The 17,758-nt window shown below is 40.1% G+C and overlaps 1 non-coding gene across 1 annotated transcript; it reads right to left on the reverse strand.

Moving 5' to 3' along the window:
- Positions 1 to 2,219: 2,219 nt before the first annotated feature.
- Positions 2,220 to 2,324, reverse strand: LOC127787773 (small nucleolar RNA R71). The gene has a single exon (XR_008020237.1). It is a non-coding gene; the product is annotated as a small nucleolar RNA R71 (small nucleolar RNA).
- Positions 2,325 to 17,758: the final 15,434 nt, after the last annotated feature.

Genomic DNA, 17,758 nt, shown 5'->3' on the forward strand with positions numbered 1-17,758 from the left:
TTGTTATCCGGATATCAAAACATCTAGCAAGCCAAGGTATATAGGTTGGACGAGGAAGATTTCACATAGGAGACAAATACACAGCCGGTTGCATATCTTTTACTGATTTTTCATCCATCATTGTCTTTCTGTTTTGCCAATTAATTTTCTGTCAAAACAACCCCCCTAAACAAACTGTTATTTGTATTGGTTCTCCTTGTTGGTAGAAGAAGGTGAGGCTCCTTGTGAGAAGATGACCTAGGGTGCACTTTGCTGCAAACTAGAGAAGAGATACATAGATCTCTAATTCTGGAGTGGTTCGATAGCCGGCCAGAATTTTGGCGCCGTTGCCGGGGAGCCAAGTTTTTCTTCTAAAAACATAGAGGACCGACCCTATTTTCTGTTTGTTTTGTTTTCTTGTTTGTGTATTTTATCTGTTTTGTGTTCTTGGTGAAAAGGTTATCAGTTGTTGATAAGGTTATCAATTTGGTGTTCTTGGTGAAAAGCTATTCTGTTCTTGGGATAAACTGATAGCAAGCAGCAACAGAGAAGCCTTATTTGCCTTTTCGATCTTCTTTTTGTTTGTGTGTATTTTCCTTTTATGTTTTCTCATTTTTGGAATCATTTTTGAACCAAGAAGTGGCTGTTGGAGAGGGCTGCACGACCTGATCTTCTGGAAAAGCAACCCTGCAGCCCTGCAGCAACTGAAAAAGCAAAAAACACTTGCAGTCCTTCTCTGATCTTCAGTAGCACACCTTATGTCCTTCTCTGGTCTTCATGAGCTCTGATAGGCGCTGAAAAGCAAGCTCACACAGCAAGTAGACAAGCCTGCAGCAGATCAGGAGAGCATAACTATTTTTAGAATGCTCTGAATCCCACTTTTCTGCCTCTGACAGCAGATCACCTGACCAAGAGGATATTCTATTTTTCTTTCTCACATTTTCCTTTTGTTTCCTCTTTTTTTAACACTCCATTCAACGTTGTCTTTACCTTTCACACTAATCTCCATTTTCGTTTGGCAGAAGACACCAGCAGCTGCAACCAAAAGGAGATCACCCACAACAGCCTTCCATTCAGCAGCGGTTTTGACCACCTCCATGACAGATAGCATTATTTAAGGATTGAGCTCGAGATACCGGTGCTATCCTCTTCCTTTCTCATCCCTACTTGATATTCTTTCAAGTCCATATGCTTTCCTTGATGTTTTCTTGCATATAGAGTGGTTTCTAAGGCAAAATAGGAGTAAGTTTTGAGGGAAAAAAATCAGTTTCCCGGTTACTGTTCATAGCTTTTCACTTGCTCCGATTGATCTGATTTTTGGTGTCCAAAGAAATGGGGGTGTGGGGATCAATACTCACTGCTTTGCTGTGACAAGAGACTTTTTTGGCCAAATTCCAACGTTTAGACCACTTTTTGGGCCATTTTGTGTTTCTTAGTGGCTAATTTGGTGTGGTTTTTAGTGTTTTTAGGTCCCTCAGTGTTTTTGTGTTGAAATTTTGTGAAAAATTGCATAAAAAAAATCATCTAAGGGCTTATTGTTTGACCTGTTTTTGTGTTTTTGTGTTTGTGTGTTTTTGTTTTTGTTTGTGTGTTTTTTTGTGTTTCTGTGTTCTTGGTATGCATAGGCCATTTTGGTGCTGTTTTTGTGCTAATCTCTAGTGCATGACCAGGTCATCTAAGAAAACATTACTTGACTTGGATCTTGAATTAGAGAACACTCTTAGAAGGCAAGCTAGAGAGCTTAAGTCTCGGGATAGGATTGACCCTAATAGTGCTTCTAATACTTCATCCGAACCTATTCCAGAATTCATCAATATGGCAGATAATGGAAATAATGGAAATAATGGTAATGGAAATAATGCAAATCATGGTCATTTGGATGGTAGAACCATTAGAGAGCTGGCTGCACCTGATGTGCATTACCAGCCCCTATGTATTCAATACCCACAGTTGGATGCTAACTTTGAACTAAAATCTGGACTAATCCACTTGTTGCCCAAGTTTCATGGTCTTGCAGGAGAGGATCCGCACAAGCATCTAAAAGAATTTCATGTTGTTTGCTCAACCATGCGGCCACAATGAGTAGATGAAGAGCAGATCAAGCTGAGAGCCTTCCCATTCTCACTTGATGGATCAGCCAAAGATTGGCTCTACTACCTGCCACCAGCTGCCATTACCAGCTGGGATGGATTGAAAAGGATCTTTCTGGAAAAATTCTTTCCAGCCTCCAGAACAGCATCAATAAGGAAGGAAATTTGTGGTATAAGGCAGATGAGTGGTGAAACTCTACATGAGTATTGGGAGAGGTTCAAGAAGTTGTGTTCCAGCTGTCCTCACCATCAGATAAGTGACCAACTCCTAATTCAGTATCTCTATGAAGGTCTAATCCCCATGGACAGGTACTTGGTAGATGCTGCAAGTGGAGGAGCTTTGGCAGAGAAGACCCCAGCAGCTGCACAAGAGCTGATATCAAAGATGGCACAAAATGCCCAGCAATTTGGCACCAGAATTAACACTCCTACAAAAGCCATCAATGAAGTCAATGTGGCTGCCACTATGGACCAGCAAAGGATGGAAAACAAGCTTGAGGAATTGGCTTCCATGGTCAGGCAGTTGGCATTAGAGAGAAAGCAACCCCAGCAGCAGCTTTGTGGCATTTGCTCCTTGCCATCCCATACAACAGATCAATGCCCACAGTTGCAAGAAAATAATGAATCTGTTGCTGGCATCTTCCCTGGTAGACCTTTCCAGCAGCACAATCCACCTTTCCAGCAGCATCCACAACACAAGTATGATCCATACTCAGCCACCTACAATCCAGGTTGGAGAGACCATCCAAACCTCAGATATGGCAGCCCTTCCAGTCAACATGTGCACCAGCAGCAACCATACCACCAGAATCAACCATTTCAGCAGAGGTTCCATCCTTCAATTTCAAGCAACCATGCTCCACCACCAAGGCAGAATCAAGCCATGCAACAAGCACCACCATTACCCAAGTCAGAACCTACCTTAGATGATCTTGTTAAGCAACTAGCAGCCAACACACTCCAATTCCAACAGAAAACAGAAACCACAATTCAAAATTTGGAGACCCAAATAGGCCAGCTAGCCACAAACATCAATGAGTTAAGGAGTCAAGGTTCGGGGCAGCTTCCTTCACAACCAGTTGCCAATCCAAGGGGTAATGGAGTGTGAATAGAGAGTGAATGGCTGCATTTTGTTTACAAGAGATTTCTGTATTCATTTTGTTGTTCCAATCATTCTAATCCTTGGACGGTTGTTGGGGATGCTTTGAGTTTGTTATCCGGATATCAAAACATCTAGCAAGCCAAGGTATATAGGTTGGACGAGGAAGATTTCACATAGGAGATAAATACACAGCCGGTTGCATATCTTTTACTGATTTTTCATCCATCATTGTCTTTCTGTTTTGCCAATTAATTTTCTGTCAAAACAACCCCTCCCTAAACAAACTGTTATTTGTATTGGTTCTCCTTGTTAGTAGAAGAAGGTGAGGCTCCTTGTGAGAAGATGACCTAGGGTGCACTTTGCTGCAAACTAGAGAAGAGATACATAGATCTCTAATTTTGGAGTGGTTCGACAGCCGGTCAAAATTTTGCAGCAAAGTGCAAAATTTCTTGAGCGTGTTATAACTTAGGATTTCGGGAGTATAAAAATTTTTCATATCACAATCATTGTCATACATCACACAATATCCCCAAAACCCTAATTTTCACCTTCTCAGCTTAACAAACCTAATAATCAAATAGCTAAGACAGGTGTTAAAATTTCAAATGCGGAAGCTAGATCGAACCTGATATGGTTCACAACCATAATGTTTTATTTATCATAAATAAAATCGTTCAAGACGTCTACAAAATGTATTACATGGACATCATCTCTCGCAAGTGATAATTGAACGTCTTAAACATATCCAAATCCTACATAGGTTCGCACATAAACATAGATATGATAAACATGCTACAGACAATAAATTAAGTTTATTCTTCAACTACCTCCTTTCCCTTAGAGCCGCTCATCGAACCTGGGACGTTTGAATATTCCAGGGATATAGTCCAATTAGAAGATGAATCTTCTAGTGAGAAACTCCAAAACAGTTTATATCAATGCATGAACAAGTATAAAACGTATGAGAAAAATAACGAGAACTACTTCGAAGTGCCTCGTGAACATGTCAACCTCCTCTAACGAGAGCTTTCTCAATGACGTGCGCATAGCGCCTCTCGGGAGGTCCCTAACCATGTCACCTCGGCCCAACCTCATAAAACTCATGCAATCACCACATCCGTTGTCCCTTAGACTCGCGGTCTTCCCCACAAGAGATTTCTTGATGACGCACGCACAACACCTCTCAGGGGATATCCGACTTTTTTCCTCGGCCAACAACAAATAGGTGCAATAGTATGGCCACACGAATTTTATAATGCAACAATTAAAAAGCCAGTAGCATATAATTTTCAGAAAAATACATTTCATATATGCAACATGATTTCACGTATGAGAATAACAGGAGTTTACGCATAAGAACTTCATGAAACATGTCTCATGCAATAGAAGTCTCTCATAAGAGAATAAAACATAAGATTTGGAGTATAGGAGTCTCACCTTTTTGGTTTATCTCTTGGACGATACGATTTCACTGCAAATGGCCTAGGTTTCTGCAGAAAACACCCATTTTGGTAAACCTAATCTCAAATATTTTTACATAGGGTTGAGGGGCATTGTAATATCCAGTATTACATGGTATTGAGAATAAATAAATCTGGATTATTTTGTCAGGACCTCGGGTGGTCTGAAAAGCCCAAGGGTCAATCCCGATAAATTAATTAATAAAATTCTCGAATTGGCGGCTGGGAGTGCCTCGGGACTTGGATGTCCAGGGAAGAGGGCAAGGGATTGGTGAGCTTCTCGAGATGAGAATAGTGGCGCTGAAAGCAGTCCGATCGGGAATAAATTCTGTATAAGCCCGAGTGGGTACCAATATCGAATAGTCGTAGGGGACCTCCGAGAAGCTGAGGGGACGCTAGGGGTGGTCCGGTTTGGCGAATAAGGCAACTCTGAAGTGTTTTCAGGTCGAATAGAGGTCCCACGCAAGCGCAGGGATGAAATCGATATTCCCGAGTAAATGCCGATATTTAATTTTGAGAAAATTAAGAATCTTAGTGGCTTAAGGGTAATTAATTAGAACCTTGAGAGGGCACAACTGCTATTATAAAAATCCTCAAAGTGCAATTATTAATTGGTTAAGTGGGATTATGAAAATTAAACGGGTTTAATGTGTTATATATGCATATTATATATATATACCGATATATATGCGGCTGAGTGAGTGTTGTAAGAATTTCAAATTTTTGAAATCAAAACAGAGGGAAAGCTCGGGAGAGAAGGAGAGTGATGGCCGAGAGCTTTCGCGAGGGAGCTATGGCCGAGAGATAGCCGAGAGATCAAGAGAATGAGAGAAAGATTGAGAGAGGGAGATCAGGCCGGTGGCTGGAAGAAGAACCAGCGGCGAAGACGGCCATGGCCGACGCGGGGCATGCAGGGCGAAGCAGCGGGCTGCGGTGGCTCGCGTGGAGGCACACGGCGGTGCTGTCCAGAGCTTCAAGTAGTGTGGAGGCGGCCATCGAGGTCGGGTCTAGCAGCGGCAAAAATGGCTGGGGAGCTTCAGAAGCCATCAATGGCAGCCTCAGCCCTGGCAGCGCGCAGGTTGCAAGAGAGCAGCAGTAGCGTCGGGGCTGGGGTTGGGCGATGGTGGCGACGTTGGCCGCAACTTCGACCAGTGATGGTCCAAGCGGCGAGGGCTGGTATCGGCTATACAGAGGTGCGGCCGTGAGCGAGGAAGGAGAAGAAGAGTAATGGCCGCACGCATGGGAGAGAAGAAGGTGAGCAGTGAAAGAAAAGAATATAAAAGAAAAAGAAATAAAGGAAAAAGAAAATAAAGAAAATTTGGGAAAATCTGGAAAAATAGGAGAAAATTTTCAGAAAATTCTAGAAAAAATCTAGAAATTATTTCAGGACACGAGGAGCATGTCAGAGGCTTGAGATCGATATTTTAAGTGCAAGTGGCAACTCGAGAGCCAACGCCGGTGTGGGCGTCTGATCGGTTTTCTTCTCCAAATTAATCAAGGTAATTAATTCAATTCTTTTCAAAATATTTTCATTATGTGAGATAATGAAATGTGATCAGTTGATTGGTTTATGCCGTGGTTGGTATTGTTTGTTGAGTTCTGATGGTGTGTGTGGGGCGAAGTTGAGGGCATTGGTTAAATGCCGGATGTTAATGGAGTTGAGGTTTGTGTGTTGCCTCTAGGTTCGACCGAGAAGGCAGTGATCCTAGAAGAGCTCGGAGTTCGGGCTGAAGTTCTCGCCGAGACAAGGATGAGGCTTCAAGCCAGGTAAGGGATGGCCCCATGTGGAGGTGGCTTTGCAAGTCGGTAAATATGTTTAATAATATTTTTATGTTACATTGGCATGTAGTGGTTATATCTTGTGTGATGCAAGATTCTAGTGGACCTGTGGCCATATGGAAGACTAGTGTGATGGGGGCTGATAGGTTGATGCCTCAAACCTTAGTGGGTTGTGAGGATGAGTGGACCTAGCCTCATTTGCATGCATTTGGCATACATAAACATGATTATATTTATATTTACATGCATTGCACCCTTACTGAGTCTTTATGACTCATGAGGTTTTACCTCATGTGTAGATGATGCAAGCAAGGATGGCGCCAGGAGGTCGTTATGGCAACTAGCTGTGTTGCCTGAGTTATGTATTTTATTATTGCTTGTATGTAGCCAGGTGGGCGTTGTGTATGTATACCCTTGTGAGTAAATGTATGTGTTATTGAGCGTAGATGTATCTAATTGTTGTAAATCATCAGTGGGATAGATGATTGTGAGTCTACATGATTTATATGTGGCTTGAGTTGTTGAAACCAAGTTCGGACCGAGTAAAGATCAGCGAGGTATGTTCTCATAAATCCCAAATACTCAGCGAAGTGTTTGTATGCTAGCTTTGTGCCTGGGTCATCTCTGGCTTGCTATGGGGCGAGCTGAAGAGAGGTGAAGCTCACTCGGGTTTCGGGTCTTGGTCCGCTAGATTTTTCTTATTTAAGTTGGGACCGATTCCTGAGTGGAGCGAAGGGAAGGACGAAGCCTAGTTCCCACCTAGGGCGTTTCCTGTTGAAACATAGTCCAACCCTTCAGTTGTGGTTTGTCGGGTGAGTAATCCGGTCGATTATTTACCGGTGACGCCCGTAAGTGGGAGTGGGTCGTTACAGGCATTAAAGTAAGGGCAAAACTGGAAACGTTGAAGCAAAATGGGCCCCTCATGCGCCTTCACGCGCCCTGGAAAGGTGGGCCACGCGCCTTCACATGCAGCCACTTTCTGGTGCGTGTAACTCACACGTTGCACAGCAGTTTCGGATAGCTTCACCTCGGTTTGGTTTTTTGGCCATAACTTCCTCATTTTAACTCCGATTCGACCTCCGTTTGAACCTACGCGACCCTCTCTTCCCCCCTACAGGATTATAAAAAAATAGACTTACCTCGCTTTTTTTCTGATTGATTTTGGCGAATTCTGGCGAAGACCTGCAACTCTGATGAGGCTCGTTCTCCGCTGCTTTCTTCCCGCCTCCTTACAGAACTTCCTCCCCTTTCTCTAGAGCAAGCTTCTCCAGTTAGAGTGCCTCACTCTTTTAAACTCCCTTGAATGATTTGAGAACAACCCATGGTGCCTATTTATAGATTACTTGAACCAATCACCTTATGCCACTTGTCACAATCTAAGCCATGGACTCCAAAGACTCAAAGATATAATTGAATGGATTTTGAAATCCAAAGCTAGAATGGATTTAATTTTTGAAATCCAAGCTAATACCCCAAACTTCTTTCAAATGTCACTTTGGCCCTTATTTCAAGGTCTCAACTTTAATATTTTACCTAGTGAGCTCTTAATTTCATCATTATTTCATTTGGATAATTCTCTAATTACAATTACACTCTCAAAAAAATTTATAGAGACACTTAAAATCTCAAAATTAATAACTCAAAATTACTCGATATGTATGATTTTTGGGAAGCCCTTACCATCATTCGGTCTTTTCAAGCTACAAGTTAGCTTAATCAAAAATCGTCTCTTACTTTATTTCTTTCAGTGTCATAAATCTCACCTCGAGACACTCGTCAAAAATATATCTTCATCATTAGGTATCTAAGCTCCAGGGCACTCCCTGCGACCGATTCGGTCACTTGTTTCCATTTCAAGCATATTTTTCGGTATTTTAAACTCACTTAAAATACGTGGCAACTTCACGAAAATATGGGGTATTATACATGTCCCACCAATGAATGCAACCCAAGCCCCATGCGACACACACATCATGGTATGCACAAAGTTAAGGTAGGAATCTGGTAGTACCAGTTCTTTTGGCCTGTCTAGCACTTATCGTAACAACCGATGGCTGGCTCCCATACATCCAGCCATCAACTGCCACGACCCACGATTGAAAGTTAGTGGCTTTATACCTCATACCCTTAAGTCACACATGGTTATCATTAAACTCAGCATTTCATAAACTCCCCTCATGACTCATCATGCACTTGCGCTACAATCATCAATATACCATTCTTTTTCTCATCTCTTGTCATGTTGATGAACCATTCACTTTTCTTATTATACCCTTTAACATAACCCAATAAACCATACCAATTCTTCTAAGAACCTAGCCCATCGGATTTGGCATCATTCCCAAGGAAAGCGGAGCGATATGAAGCCCGATGACGGACGAAGTGAACAACACCAATACATCATTTACTTAACCTATTTAATCACCAATAAACCCATTATTAACATATAAGTTGTGGAATGGTTGCCACGTAGATTATCATTATTAATGTGTGGAACTAAGTCATGTTGAGGGAGGGATTAAAATATGAAAAACAATGGAGACTTTCTTAGGAAGTTAAGAACATGAGGAGAGGTTTAGGAGCTTGCCTTTATTTGGCTGATTCTTGATCTTTTCGCACTCCCGCTGCGAAGTAAAATGTTCTACAGAAAATAACAAGATTGTGACTCAAATTAATTAAATCTAACCGTGTAGAATACATAATCTAACATTATAAAATCTATGATTTAGATATATAACACTGCTGCATCGCTCACCCTGCATTTGTCACTTTTTGTATTTTTCTTTCACTAATTCAGCTGATTTAGCAACTAATTATGTTTACAGATAGGATGAGGCGTTTAGACTCGCCAGTGCACGAGTGTGATTGTAGCAGAAAATTTATATATAATTTTTCCGGGCAAGACCGGGTCGACTCACAGGGAGATTACTCATGGAAGGAGATAACTACACCAGTTCTTTTGATTAACGGAATAATGAAATGAGATCAAACTAAATGTGATATAACTGTAATCTGGAAATGGAGAGATCATGGGTCAAGACAAATCTGGTGCCAAACCCAACTGATTCACCATATAGCTTTTTGTGATGTAACTAACAGCTCAAATAGCTTGGGTTTTCAACCATTAAATGTACTACTGAGATGATGATAACTCTTTGTTCAAGCAACCTCCATACATGACATGGAGACTCTATGGTAAGAAGCTATCATAAATCAGTGTATAAATAATGTTTTGACAAAATAATTGCTCGGGGCTTGGGTATGAGAACGTTTCCAGGTCAAGCAGCCCCCATACATGGCATGGAGACTCTAAGTTAGGCGTACGAACCAATCCAAGCCTGAGGTTTTCGTTAATAATATTTCCCAAACTGCTTTTGCTTTTGTTACTTTGACATATGGAGTTCTGTTATATTGATTCATCAGTGGCTTTGGGCACCATCTTTGCCTTAACCCAAGAATCGAATTAACCACACATCTTCATAGGAAGTGCATGACTAAAACTAATCTCCCCAGATGAATACGAGATTCGTAAAGAAAATAAATTGAGACAACAGATAAGAACTTGGTAAACTACTACTGTATTGATTACTGAAACGAACTACAACTTGAAGCAGAAATTAAAATGGACTTGCAATACAGAGCTCAGAATTAGCAAGAACAACTAGTGTAACTGAAGTGCTATTCGCAAAGAAAGAAATACAGACAAGAACAAAAATAGGAGAAACAGACAAAAGGAAAGGGAAATCTCTACTTTCAAAATGATCTTCTTCTTTCTTGTATTGTTTTTCTTAGTATCTTCTGCACTCGCCAACCTCTGATTCCAAAGAATGTTGGTCCCTTTTTAAGCTTATGGCGCATGGAAGTGGGGACCATTTGTTGAAAAGTTGTTCAAAAAGTTGGTTGAATTTACCTTAGAGCCACCGCGTGTATTTGCGCATGTCAGAATTTTTGTTCGGCTGCTCATTCGAATGACTAGCAGAGACATTCGAATGCGTACTAAGTTTCTTTTGGCTGATCGGGTCATTCGAATGAATTTTAGTCCTATTCGAATGAATTTCATGCTTTACTGTTCCTTACACGGCGATTTTCTCGGTCATTCGAATGCAACAGTACTTTCATTCGAATGAATTTCTAATTTTTCTCTTGACTTCTTCATTGCATTCGGATGACTTGAGAAGCATTCGAATATGGAATTCCTTGGGTTGCTTCTTATTCGAATTACTCAGCCTTCATTCGAATAGATTTCCTTTCTTCTTCAACTTCATTCGAATGACTCGGCTTTTATTCGAATATGTCTTCACTGCTTCCAATCGATGTGCTCATCTGAATTTCTTCTCATGCTCGGCTCATTCGAATGACTTGGCTTTTATTCGAATATGTACAATCTTATCTGGAGATCTTGATTTTTGTTACTTCTTATTCGAATTAGGCCAAGCTTATCCGAATACATACCCGATATCTTGCATATTCGAATGTCTGAATGATTTATTCGAATGTTTGAGCAGATTTCTTCTATTTTGCTCCATATTTGAATACCTTTGAAGACTCATTCGAATGGCTTTGACTTTTATTAGATCACCTTTATTTTTTTGACTTTTTATTCCTCTTTCAATCATGCCTTTGGAGAGTATGAGTCATTCTTTCATCTCTTTTCCTTCTTTTGGGCTGCAACAAGCAATTCTAGAGATTTTAAGTCGATCAAATGGATTAGGAGGTAATAAAAACATAACAAATATTGCATTTTTTTAACATCAATCACACCCCCAACTTAAACATTGCTAGTCCCTTAGCAATCAAATTAAATGCACGAATGCTTCACATTCACAAATTCATTGACAATGCAAATCTCGTATGTGAAGCAAAAATGTATGGTCAGTGATTGATGTAAAAAAAATGCAATATTTGTTATGTTTTTATTAACTCCTAATCCATTTGATCGACTTAAAATCTCCAGAATTGCTTGTTACAGCTCAAAAGAAGGAAAAGAGATGAAAGAATGACTTATACTCTCCAAAAGCATGATTGAAAGAGGAATAAAAAGTCAAGAAATAAAGGTGTCCTAATGAAAGTCAAAGCCATTCGAATAAGTCTTCAAAGGTATTAAAATATGGAGCAAAACAGAAGAGAGTTGCTCAAACATTCGAATAAATCATTCAGACATTCGAATATGCAAGATATCGGGTATGTATTCAGATGAGCTTGGCCTAATTCGAATAAGAAGTAACAAAGATCAAGATCTTCAAATTGTGCATATTCGAATGAAATCCAAGACATTCGAATGAGCCGAGCATAAGAAGAAATTCGGATGAGCATAATCGTTTGGAAGCAGTGAAGACATATTCGAATGAGATCCAAGTCATTCGAATGAGCCGAGCATAAGAAGAAATTCGGATGAGCATAATCGTTTGGAAGCAGTGAAGACATATTCGAATGAGATCCAAGTCATTCGAATGAAGTTGAAGAAGAAAGGAAATCTATTCGAATGAAGGCTGAGTAATTCGAATGAGAAGCAACCCAAGGAACTCCATATTCGAATGCTCTCCAGGTCATCCGAATGCAATGAAGAAGTCAAGAGAAAAATTAGAAATTCATTCGAATGAAAGTACTGTTGCATTCGAATGACCGAGAAAATCGCCGTGTAAGGAATAGTAAATCATGAAATTCATTCGAATAGGACTAAAATTCATTCGAATGAGCCGATCAGCCAAAAGAAACTCAGCAAGCATTCGAATGTCTCTGCTAGTCATTCGAATGAGCAGCCGAACAAAAATTCTGACATGCGCAAATACACGCGGTGGCTCTACGGTAAATTCAACCAACTTTTTGAACAACTTTTCAACAAATGGTCCCCACTTCCATGCGCCATAAGCTTAAAAAGGGACCAACATTCTTTGGAATCAGAGGTTGGCGAGTGCAGAAGATACTAAGAAAAACAATACAAAAAAGAAGAGGATCAATTTGAAAGCAGAGATTTTTTTCTTCCCTTTTGTCTGTTTCTCCTATTTTTGTTCTTGTCTGTATTTCTTTCTTTACGAATAGCACTTCAGTTACACTAGTTGTTCTTGCTAAATCTTAGCTCTGTATTACAAGTTCATTTTAATTTCTGCTTCATGTTGTAGTTCGTTTCAGCAATCAATACAGCAGTAGTTTACCAAGTTCTTATCTGTTGTCTCAGTTATTTCCTTTACGAATCATGTATTCATCTGTAGAGATTAGTTTCAGTCGTGCACTTCCTATGAAGATGTGTGGCTAATTCGATTCTTGGGTTAAGGCAAAGATGGTGCCCAAAGCCACTGATGAATCAATATAACAGAACTTCATATGTCAAAGTAACAAAAGCAAAAGCAGTTTGGGAAATATTATTAACGAAAACCTCAGGCTTGGATTGGTTCGTACGCCTAACCTAGAGTCTCCATGCCATGTATGGAGGCTGCTTGACCTGGAAACGTTCTCATACCCAAGCCCCGAGCAATTATTTTGTCAAAACATTATTTATACACTGATTTATGATAGCTTCTTACCATAGAGTCTCCATGTCATATATGGAGGTTGCTTGAACAAAGAGTTATCATCATCTCAGTAGTACATTTAATGGTTGAAAACCCAAGCTATTTGAGCTGCTAGTTACATCACAGAAAGCTATATGGTGAATCAGTTGGGTTTGGCACCAGATTTGTCTTGACCCAAGATCTATCCATTTCCAGATTACAGTTATATCACATTTAGTTTGATCTCATTTCATTATTCTGTTAATCAAAAGAACTGGTGTGGTTATCTCCTTCCATGAGTAATCTCCCTGTGAGTCGACCCGGTCTTGCCCGGAAAAATTACATATAAATTTTCTGCTACAATCACACTCGTGCACTGGCGAGTCTAAACGCCTCATCCTATCTGTGAACATAATTAGTTGCTAAATCAGCTGAATTAGTGAAAGAAAAATACAAAAAGTGACAAATGCAGGGTGAGTGATGCAGCAGTCAGTAGCATAGGGACTTCGGACAATCAAAGGAGTGTTTATTATTTGAACTTTTGTCTCAGGCATATTAAGTTAAATCAATCAGCATATTGCATTCAATTCTCTAAGCTTTGATTGCAAGTTTCACTGGATATGTTTCTCTTCAATAAAATGTTCACTCAAAGTTGCTCTCAAGGATGTACCTCAATTTGGAGTGGATGTAAATCAAGTTCGAAGAGGTATCATCAATCATCAAAAATGCTATTAAGGAAGGAAAGGACCTGACATAGCTTCATGATTAGAATAGCATCTCAATGAATAGCATTTAAAATTAACCAAGTCTCCTTACTCTTGAAATTATATCCTGAAATTGCATGATTGATAAAACAAAGAGGGATCTTTCTAGGAAGAAATGGGGCCATATGGTAATGTGGTATAGCAAAGGGGATGATGGAAATCAAAAGAGTTATTAGGTCTCGGGAATTTTCTACTAAGAACTGAAGTTTTTTTTTTTTTTTTTTTGGTATCAGAAAAAATAAACTGCACATGTGATGCATTCATGCATCAATAGCTGAAATCATATCAGGGCACCTAAATCCAGTTGGTCGTATCCGAACCTGAATCTAACTGCTATTCCAACTGATAATGAGCAAGCTTCCATTGCTTCACCCTCAATGGCTACGGGGGGTGTTTTTAATGTCCCAGACCTAGAGACAACCATTTATCTTAAACGGTAAAGTGGTCTTTTAACGTCAGATTCCTAGACGATTTTTTTTTTGGTAAACTACTGAGTAATTCCCGAGACCTAATCAATGGATAAAAAAAAATGTCAAGGCTATGACCTGGACAGAGGGAATGATGCAACTGGTCATGAAGAGTTTTAATGGGCTATAAGCGGAAACTGATCAAAACAATAGGTTGATTGGCTCAAGTAGTAGGAAAATGATCCCTCTATGATGTTCCATAAATCAGCGTTATTCATTTAACTGGTTTCAAGCTTAGAGTCAGTTAAAATTAGCCGCGATCATTAAAGACACTCAAGGCAAAATGTTGTTTTGAAGCTATTGAAAGACAAGAGAATCAACAAAATATTTTATTGCATGAATAGGTGTTATTTCACTCATAATAAAATGTTATGAAGCTCTAACACTTACTTTGGTAACAAATCTCCACTTAATTTGAGAATTTGGGCAATTTGCTGATCATTTCACATGTTTTGTATGCCATCCAAACAAATGAACAGAAATAAAGCACCCTAAGTAGTCCTGGTCCTGGTTCTAAAGCTCATACAGTTCTGTTCTCAAATAAAAGATTATCATTCAAGTAACCAGTTGTGAATCTAAAGCATCGAGCATAATAATTTGAAGCATAGAGTAAGCAAAGTCATTTTTATTGACAAATGAAAATGTGATTAAACTTTGTAGTTCATAGGTACAAAAATTAAATATGAAGCATCAAATCCTATGACTACTCAGTGCCATCCGTGGCATCGTCAGAAGTAGAGTTCTCCTCAGTGGAGTTTCCAGAGGGGGTCTTTGATGAAGGATCAGTAGGAGGAATAGAGGTAGAAGATGGAATGGTAGGGTGAGAAGGTGCTGCATGCTCCGGCTGCGGCTGTGCCCCTGATGTAGAAGGTGCACCCTCTTCCTCTCACCACATGTCAATGGTCTTCTGTATGCAAGTCTCAGCATCGGCCAACTTGTCCTTTGAAGACTTTTGTGGAAGCTCTTTTATGGGTGTGCTCAGAAGCTGACCTACTCTCTTGTCCATCGCAGTGTAACGTTCATTCATGGTCATTATTCCTGAATAGATGACTCTTTGCCTCCAATGTAGATCTTCATAAATGGCCTCCTGTCTCTCTTGGATCTTCTTCAGTGATTGCTCTACTAGGGCTTCATTTTTTACTTGCCTATCGTGCATTTCCTTGACTATCTCATATAAGCCTCTAATAGTATGACCCTCCTCTTGTCTCTCTTCCTGATCTTCATGTAGTGGCAGTTCTTGAGTTGGTTCTTCTTGTGCTTCAACCTGCCTGCCTGATGTCTCTCTCTTCTCGGGTGTTGTTGCTTCAAGCCTCTTTAACTGCCCACTGCTCCTTCGTGTAGATGCTGGGCTGATCCTTTCCATTGGCTTGATGACTTCAAAAGTTGCCTTTTCTTTTACCCCGTGCCTTAGTACAAAATAGGTAATCAACCCTCCAAAGGGTAGTCCTCCGCCCCCTTGTGCATGCTTGGCCACTAAGTCGATGGTATCAAAAATGTGCTTGGCCAAGTCTATGTGTACTCCCAGGATCATCTTTCCCATGAATGTGGCTTGCTTAACTGAGACACTGCCAGTGAATGCGTGGGGCATGAAATGAGAACAAAGAAGCCTATGTAAGATGATGCATTTAGGAGACAAATTCTTCCTTGGGAGGGTAGGAGTTAACCACAAAACATCATCTGCCTCTGTCAACAACCTAGCCAAGTTTTCTTTTCCTAAGTCTGCACTTGCCTCCTCAATGTCTCTTGGTGATGCCTCTCTTGGGATTTGGAATGTTTCAGCAATATCAGAGGGCTTCAACTCTATTTTCACCTTTCTCACTTCAGTGATCAAGCACCTATTCCCCGAGTCATCTCTGTCACTGGTTATATTTGAGTAAAATTCTTTGACTAAGGGAACTATGGCCTTGTGTTGAAACTTAACCCAAGTTTGCCATCCTTTGGCAGTAATCAATGACAACAAATCACATGGTGGTTCTTCAAATCGTTCAAGCATAATTCCCCTCTCACAAAGTACTGGCCTCTTAGCATACCCCTCAACATAGTTCTTTTCAGTCGCGGGGCTAATGAACCTGATATTGGAATAGGGAGGGTTCAAATCAATGGTTGGGATGGTAGCGGGTTCTTTTCCTTTCTGCCTCTTCGAGGCCCTAGAGCTTTCTCCTATGACCTTGGGGCGTTTTTGCTTTGGAGACATGTTGATTTGAGGAGTGTTTGGTCTAAGGAGTTGGTTCGGGGATTTTATCGAACAGTTGGTAGGCACAAACTGGTTCCTCTCTTTTCTTCTTCTTTCAACTTCCCTACCAATCCTCTCTTTGACACACTGAACTCCTTCACCCCCTCTTCACAACAACTCCTTCATCCAATCAATTAAATTCGGATTTAAACAATGGGAACAACTCTTACCTCTCGGTTGTTCTCTTCCCAGAATATTCGAATGAAGCGGCCCCCTATTCGAATGCTAGCGGACTGTTCTTCCTTGTACGAAACCGGATTGATCTTCGGGTGGATGAAATGGATGATGAATGAGGGTGGTTAGAACAAGGTAACAAGATATATAGGAAGGGTTCGGGTGGATGAATGAATAATCGCACCGCTTAAGGAGGGGTTTCGATCTTTAAAGGGGGGGCGTCGATTCAGATTTCAGGGACGGTTATGCGGTTAACAAGAGCATCATTCGAATGATACTGGGGTTATACGAATGATAGGGGAAGATTCGAATGGAGGTTAAGCAATTCGAATGATAGCTCGGGTCTTAGAACAATGGGTAGAAGAGGATTCGAATGAGAGAGAGAGAATGCGAATGTTCGCTGAAAGCTTTTAAAGGGCCAGACGCCTCATTCGAATGTGGAAAAAATTCATTCGAATGAATTTTAAACAGTAACTTGGCTTATCGAAGGATTTGAGCCACTCATTCGAATGCAACAGTACTTTCATTCGAATGGATTTCTTGTTCATTCGAATGACTATGAGTGTCATTCGAATGAATCTGGCAGCACACTCTCAAAGAGGGCATTGAATAGAATGATCATTCGAATGCAAAAATCTTCATTCGAATAACCTTGAACACACTTTTTTTTTTTTTATATTATTATTATTATTATTATTATTTTTTTTTTTTGCGCAAATTAACTAATTGAAACTATATTCGGATGAAAGGTAGGTTATTCGAATGAACTTGAGGATATTCGAATGCTGGCTTCAATTTTTTTAAGAAATAGCAGATTCATTCGAATGAATTTTGAGTATGGAGAAATTCATTCGAATGAATTTTAAACAGTAATTTCATTTGTGAAGGAATTTGGCCGGTCATTCGAATGCAACAGTACTTTCATTCGAATGAATTTTGAACATATTCGAATACAACAGAGGCTATTCGAATGCTTTCTTGCTTTCTTTTAACAGCTCACCGGTCATTCGAATGGTTTACAACTCATTCGAATGACTAAGCTCCATCTGGATACAGAATTCGAATAACAGCAACGAAATTTTTTTTTTTTTTTTTACATTTCCAAACACCTAAACACAAAATTCAAACCCACACAGAATGTCATTAAATGAGCAAAGATCAACACAACAGTTCAGGCATACCTTTATCCCACCCAACTTGCTTTGAACAATTCTTAAAAACG

The sequence above is a fragment of the Diospyros lotus genome, chromosome 12, assembly GCF_014633365.1.
Source record: "Diospyros lotus cultivar Yz01 chromosome 12, ASM1463336v1, whole genome shotgun sequence".
Lineage (NCBI taxonomy): Eukaryota > Viridiplantae > Streptophyta > Magnoliopsida > Ericales > Ebenaceae > Diospyros > Diospyros lotus.